The sequence below is a fragment of the Rhinoderma darwinii genome, unplaced genomic scaffold (genome assembly GCF_050947455.1).
Source record: "Rhinoderma darwinii isolate aRhiDar2 unplaced genomic scaffold, aRhiDar2.hap1 Scaffold_127, whole genome shotgun sequence".
In the NCBI taxonomy this organism is placed as follows: domain Eukaryota; kingdom Metazoa; phylum Chordata; class Amphibia; order Anura; family Rhinodermatidae; genus Rhinoderma; species Rhinoderma darwinii.
This window is the reverse complement of record NW_027461959.1, coordinates 25,352-30,954: the sequence shown is the minus strand read 5'-3', so window position 1 is coordinate 30,954 and position 5,603 is coordinate 25,352.

Genomic DNA, 5,603 nt, shown 5'->3' with positions numbered 1-5,603 from the left:
AAAATCCTAAGGCCCTCAAGCAAAACTCAGAATGGGTCCCACGTCCAACTGAGAGCTCCAGCAAGTGTACTCCACCTTTATTAAAGGTAACATCCTTTATTATGTTTTTGGATCCAAAATTCTGTGCCAATAAATGTCATAATATATCTGGGGAGCTCTGTTTTCTGACTTGTGATATACAGTATATCTCTGGGTGTATACAGCAGCCACTAGGGGGAGCTCACTACATATGTATTTATATATCTAGTGTTTGACTCAAGGGGTGTAATTGTACATCTTTATGTTGTGATCGTCACTTAGTGGCTTGTGCAAATAGCTGCTATGACGGTGTCATTTGTCAGTGTTTCCATCAGGGAAGCTGCTGTGACATCACAAGAGGGTTTCAGTCACATAAACTATTGTGACTTCAGCAATGTTTTTTTGTTAGGTAGCTGCTATAACTTCACAAGTGAGTTTCAGTCAGGTAAGCTCCTGTCACTTTTTTTGGCAGATGCCTGCCGGGGTTCTTCCATACATGGATGTAAAAGCAACAAGCAATGACTTTTCACAAGCCCTCCAAAAATTTACTCTTTTTTTGGCAGATGCCTGCCGGGGTTCTTCCATACATTGATGTAAAAGCAAGAAGCAATGGCTTTTCACAAGCCCTCCTAAAATTGACCCTTCTTATTGGCAGATGCCTGCCGGGGTTCTTCCATACATGGATGTAAAAGCAACAAGCAATGGCTTTTCACAAGCCCTCCAAAAATTGACCTTTTTTTTTGGCAGATGCCTGCCGGGGTTCTTCCATACATGGATGTAAAAGCAACAAGCAATGACTTTTCACAAGCCCTCCAAAAATTTACTCTTTTTATTGGCAGATGCCTGCCGGGGTTCTTCCATACATGGATGTAAAAGCAACAAGCAATGACTTTTCACAAGCCCTCCAAAAATTGACCCTTTTTTTTGGCAGATGCCTGCCGGGGTTCTTCCATACATGGATGTAAAAGCAACAAGCAATGGCTTTTGACAAGCCCTCCAAAAATTGACCTTTTTTATTGGCAGATGCCTGCCGGGGTTCTTCCATAGATGGATGTAAAAGCAACAAGCAATGACTTTTCACAAGCCCTCCAAAAATTTACTCTTTTTATTGGCAGATGCCTGCCGGGGTTCTTCCATACATGGATGTAAAAGCAACAAGCAATGGCTTTTCACAAGCCCTCCAAAAATTGACCCTTTTTATTGGCAGATGCCTGCCGGGGTTCTTCCATACATGGATGTAAAAGCAACAAGCAATGGCTTTTGACAAGCCCTCCAAAAATTGACCCTTTTTATTGGCAGATGCCTGCAGGGGTTCTTCCATACATGGATGTAAAAGCAACAAGCAATGGCTTTTCACAAGCCCTCCAAAAATTGACCCTTTTTTTTGGCAGATGCCTGCCGGGGTTCTTCCATACATTGATGTAAAAGCAAGAAGCAATGGCTTTTCACAAGCCCTCCAAAAATTGACCCTGTTTTTGGCAGATGCCTGCCGGGGTTCTTCCATACATGGATGTAAAAGCAACAAGCAATGACTTTTCACAAGCCCTCCAAAAATTGACCCTTTTTTTTGGCAGATGCCTGCCGGGGTTCTTCCATACATGGATGTAAAAGCAACAAGCAATGACTTTTCACAAGCCCTCCAAAAATTTACTCTTTTTATTGGCAGATGCCTGCCGGGGTTCTTCCATACATGGATGTAAAAGCAACAAGCAATGACTTTTCAGAAGCCCTCCAAAAATTGACGCTTTTTTTGGCAGAGGTCTGCCGGGGTTCTTCCATAGATGGATGTAGAAGCAACAAGCAATGACTTTTCACAAGCCCTCCAAAAATTGACCCTTTTTTTTGGCAGATGCCTGCCGGGGTTCTTCCATACATGGATGTAAAAGCAACAAGCAATGGCTTTTCACAAGCCCTCCAAAAATTGACACTTTTTTTGGCAGAGGTCTGCCGGGGTTCTTCCATACATTGATGTAAAAGCAACAAGCAATGGCTTTTCACAAGCCCTCCAAAAATTGACCCTTTTTTTTGGCAGATGCCTGCCAAGGGTTCTTCCATACATGGATGTAAAAGCAACAAGCAATGACTTTTCACAAGCCCTCCAAAAATTTACTCTTTTTATTGGCAGTTGCCTGCCGGGGTTCTTCCATACATGGATGTAAAAGCAACAAGCAATGGCTTTTCACAAGCCCTCCAAAAATTTACTCTTTTTATTGGCAGATGCCTGCCGGGGTTCTTCCATACATGGATGTAAATTCAACAAGCAATGACTTTTCACAAGCCCTCCAAAAATTGACCCTTTTTTTGGCAGATGCCTGCCGGGGTTCTTCCATACATGGATGTAAAAGCAACAATCAATGGCTTTTCACAAGCCCTCCAAAAATTGACCCTTTTTTTTGGCAGATGCCTGCCGGGGTTCTTCCATAGATGGATGTAAAAGCAACAAGCAATGACTTTTAACAAGCCCTCCAAAAATTTACGCTTTTTTTGGCAGATGCCTGCCGGGGTTCTTCCATACATGGATGTAAAAGCAACAAGCAATGACTTTTCACAAGCCCTACAAAAATGTACGCTTTTTTTGGCAGATGCCTGCCGGGGTTCTTCCATAGATGGATGTAAAAGCAACAAGCAATGACTTTTCAAAAGCCCTCCTAAAATTTACTCTTTTTATTGGCAGATACCTGCCGGGGTTCTTCCATACATGGATGTAAAAGAAACAAGCAATGGCTTTTCACAAGCCCTAAAAAAAAATTACGCTTTTTTTGGCAGATGCCTGCCGGGGTTCTTCCATACATGGATGTAAAAGCAACAAGCAATGGCTTTTCACAAGCCCTCCAAAAATTGACGCTTTTTTTGGCAGATGCCTGCCGGGGTTCTTCCATACATGGATGTAAAAGCAACAAGCAATGGCTTTTCACAAGCCCTCCAAAAATTTACTCTTTTTTTTGGCAGATGCCTGCCGGGGTTCTTCCATACATGGATGTAAAAGCAACAAGCAATGGCTTTTCACAAGCCCTCCAAAAATTTACCCTTTTTATTGGCAGATGCCTGCCGGGGTTCTTCCATACATGGATGTAAAAGCAACAAGCAATGGCTTTTGACAAGCCCTCCAAAAATTGACCCTTTTTATTGGCAGATGCCTGCCGGGGTTCTTCCATACATGGATGTAAAAGCAACAAGCAATGGCTTTTCACAAGCCCTTCAAAAATGTACCCTTTTTTTTGGCAGATGCCTGCCGGGGTTCTTCCATACATGGATGTAAAAGCAACAAGCAATGGCTTTTCACAAGCCCTAAAAAAATTGACGCTTTTTTTGGCAGATGCCTGCCGGGGTTCTTCCATACATGGATGTAAAAGCAACAAGCAATGACTTTTCACAAGCCCTCCAAAAATTTACTCTTTTTATTGGCAGATGCCTGCCGGGGTTCTTCCATACATGGATGTAAAAGCAACAAGCAATGGCTTTTGACAAGCCCTCCAAAAATTGACCCTTTTTATTGGCAGATGCCTGCCGGGGTTCTTCCATACATGGATGTAAAAGCAACAAGCAATGGCTTTTCACAAGCCCTCCAAAAATTGACCCTTTTTTTTGGCAGATGCCTGCCGGGGTTCTTCCATACATGGATGTAAAAGCAACAAACAATGGCTTTTCACAAGCCCTCCAAAAATTGACGATTTTTTTGGCAGATGCCTGCCGGGGTTCTTCCATACATGGATGTAAAAGCAACAAGCAATGGCTTTTCACAAGCCCTTCAAAAATTTACCCTTTTTTTTGGCAGATGCCTGCCGGGGTTCTTCCATACATGGATGTAAAAGCAACAAGCAATGGCTTTTCACAAGCCCTCCAAAAATTGACCCTTTTTATTGGCAGATGCCTGCCGGGGTTCTTCCATACATGGATGTAAAAGCAACAAGCAATGGCTTTTCACAAGCCCTAAAAAAATTGACGCTTTTTTTGGCAGATGCCTGCCGGGGTTCTTCCATACATGGATGTAAAAGCAACAAGCAATGACTTTTCACAAGCCCTCCAAAAATGTACTCTTTTTATTGGCAGTTGCCTGCCGGGGTTCTTCCATACATGGATGTAAAAGCAACAAGCAATGGCTTTTCACAAGCCCTCCAAAAATTTACTCTTTTTATTGGCAGATGCCTGCCGGGGTTCTTCCATACATGGATGTAAAAGCAACAAGCAATGACTTTTCACAAGCCCTCCAAAAATTTACTCTTTTTATTGGCAGATGCCTGCCGGGGTTCTTCCATACATGGATGTAAATTCAACAAGCAATGACTTTTCACAAGCCCTACAAAAATTGACCCTTTTTTTGGCAGATGCCTGCCGGGGTTCTTCCATACATGGATGTAAAAGCAACAATCAATGGCTTTTCACAAGCCCTCCAAAAATTGACCCTTTTTTTTGGCAGATGCCTGCCGGGGTTCTTCCATACATGGATGTAAAAGCAACAAGCAATGGCTTTTCACAAGCCCTACAAAAATGTACGCTTTTTTTGGCAGATGCCTGCCGGGGTTCTTCCATAGATGGATGTAAAAGCAACAAGCAATGACTTTTCAAAAGCCCTCCTAAAATTTACTATTTTTATTGGCAGATACCTGCCGGGGTTCTTCCATACATGGATGTAAAAGCAACAAGCAATGGCTTTTCACAAGCCCTCCAAAAATTGACGCTTTTTTTGGCAGATGCCTGCCGGGGTTCTTCCATACATGGATGTAAAAGCAACAAGCAATGGCTTTTCACAAGCCCTAAAAAAATTGACGCTTTTTTTGGCAGATGCCTGCCGGGGTTCTTCCATACATGGATGTAAAAGCAACAAGCAATGGCTTTTTACAAGCCCTCCAAAAATTGACGCTTTTTTTGGCAGATGCCTGCCGGGGTTCTTCCATACATGGATGTAAAAGCAACAAGCAATGGCTTTTTACAAGCCCTCCAAAAATTGACGCTTTTTTTGGCAGATGCCTGCCGGGGTTCTTCCATACATTGATGTAAAAGCAAGAAGCAATGGCTTTTAACAAGCCCTCCAAAAATTGACCCTTTTTTTTGGCAGATGCCTGCCGGGGTTCTTCCATACATGGATGTAAAAGCAACAAGCAATGACTTTTCACAAGCCCTCCAAAAATTTACCCTTTTTTTTGGCAGATGCCTGCCGGGGTTCTTCCATACATGGATGTAAAAGCAACAAGCAATGACTTTTCACAAGCCCTCCAAAAATTTACTCTTTTTATTGGCAGATGCCTGCCGGGGTTCTTCCATACATGGATGTAAAAGCAACAAGCAATGACTTTTCACAAGCCCTCCAAAAATTGACGCTTTTTTTGGCAGATGTCTGCCGGGGTTCTTCCATAGATGGATGTAAAAGCAACAAGCAATGGCTTTTCACAAGCCCTCCAAAAATTGACCCTTTTTTTTGGCAGATGCCTGCCGGGGTTCTTCCATACATGGATGTAAAAGCAACAAGCAATGGCTTTTCACAAGCCCTCCAAAAATTGACACTTTTTTTGGCAGAGGTCTGCCGGGGTTCTTCCATACATTGATGTAAAAGCAACAAGCAATGGCTTTTCACAAGCCCTCCAAAA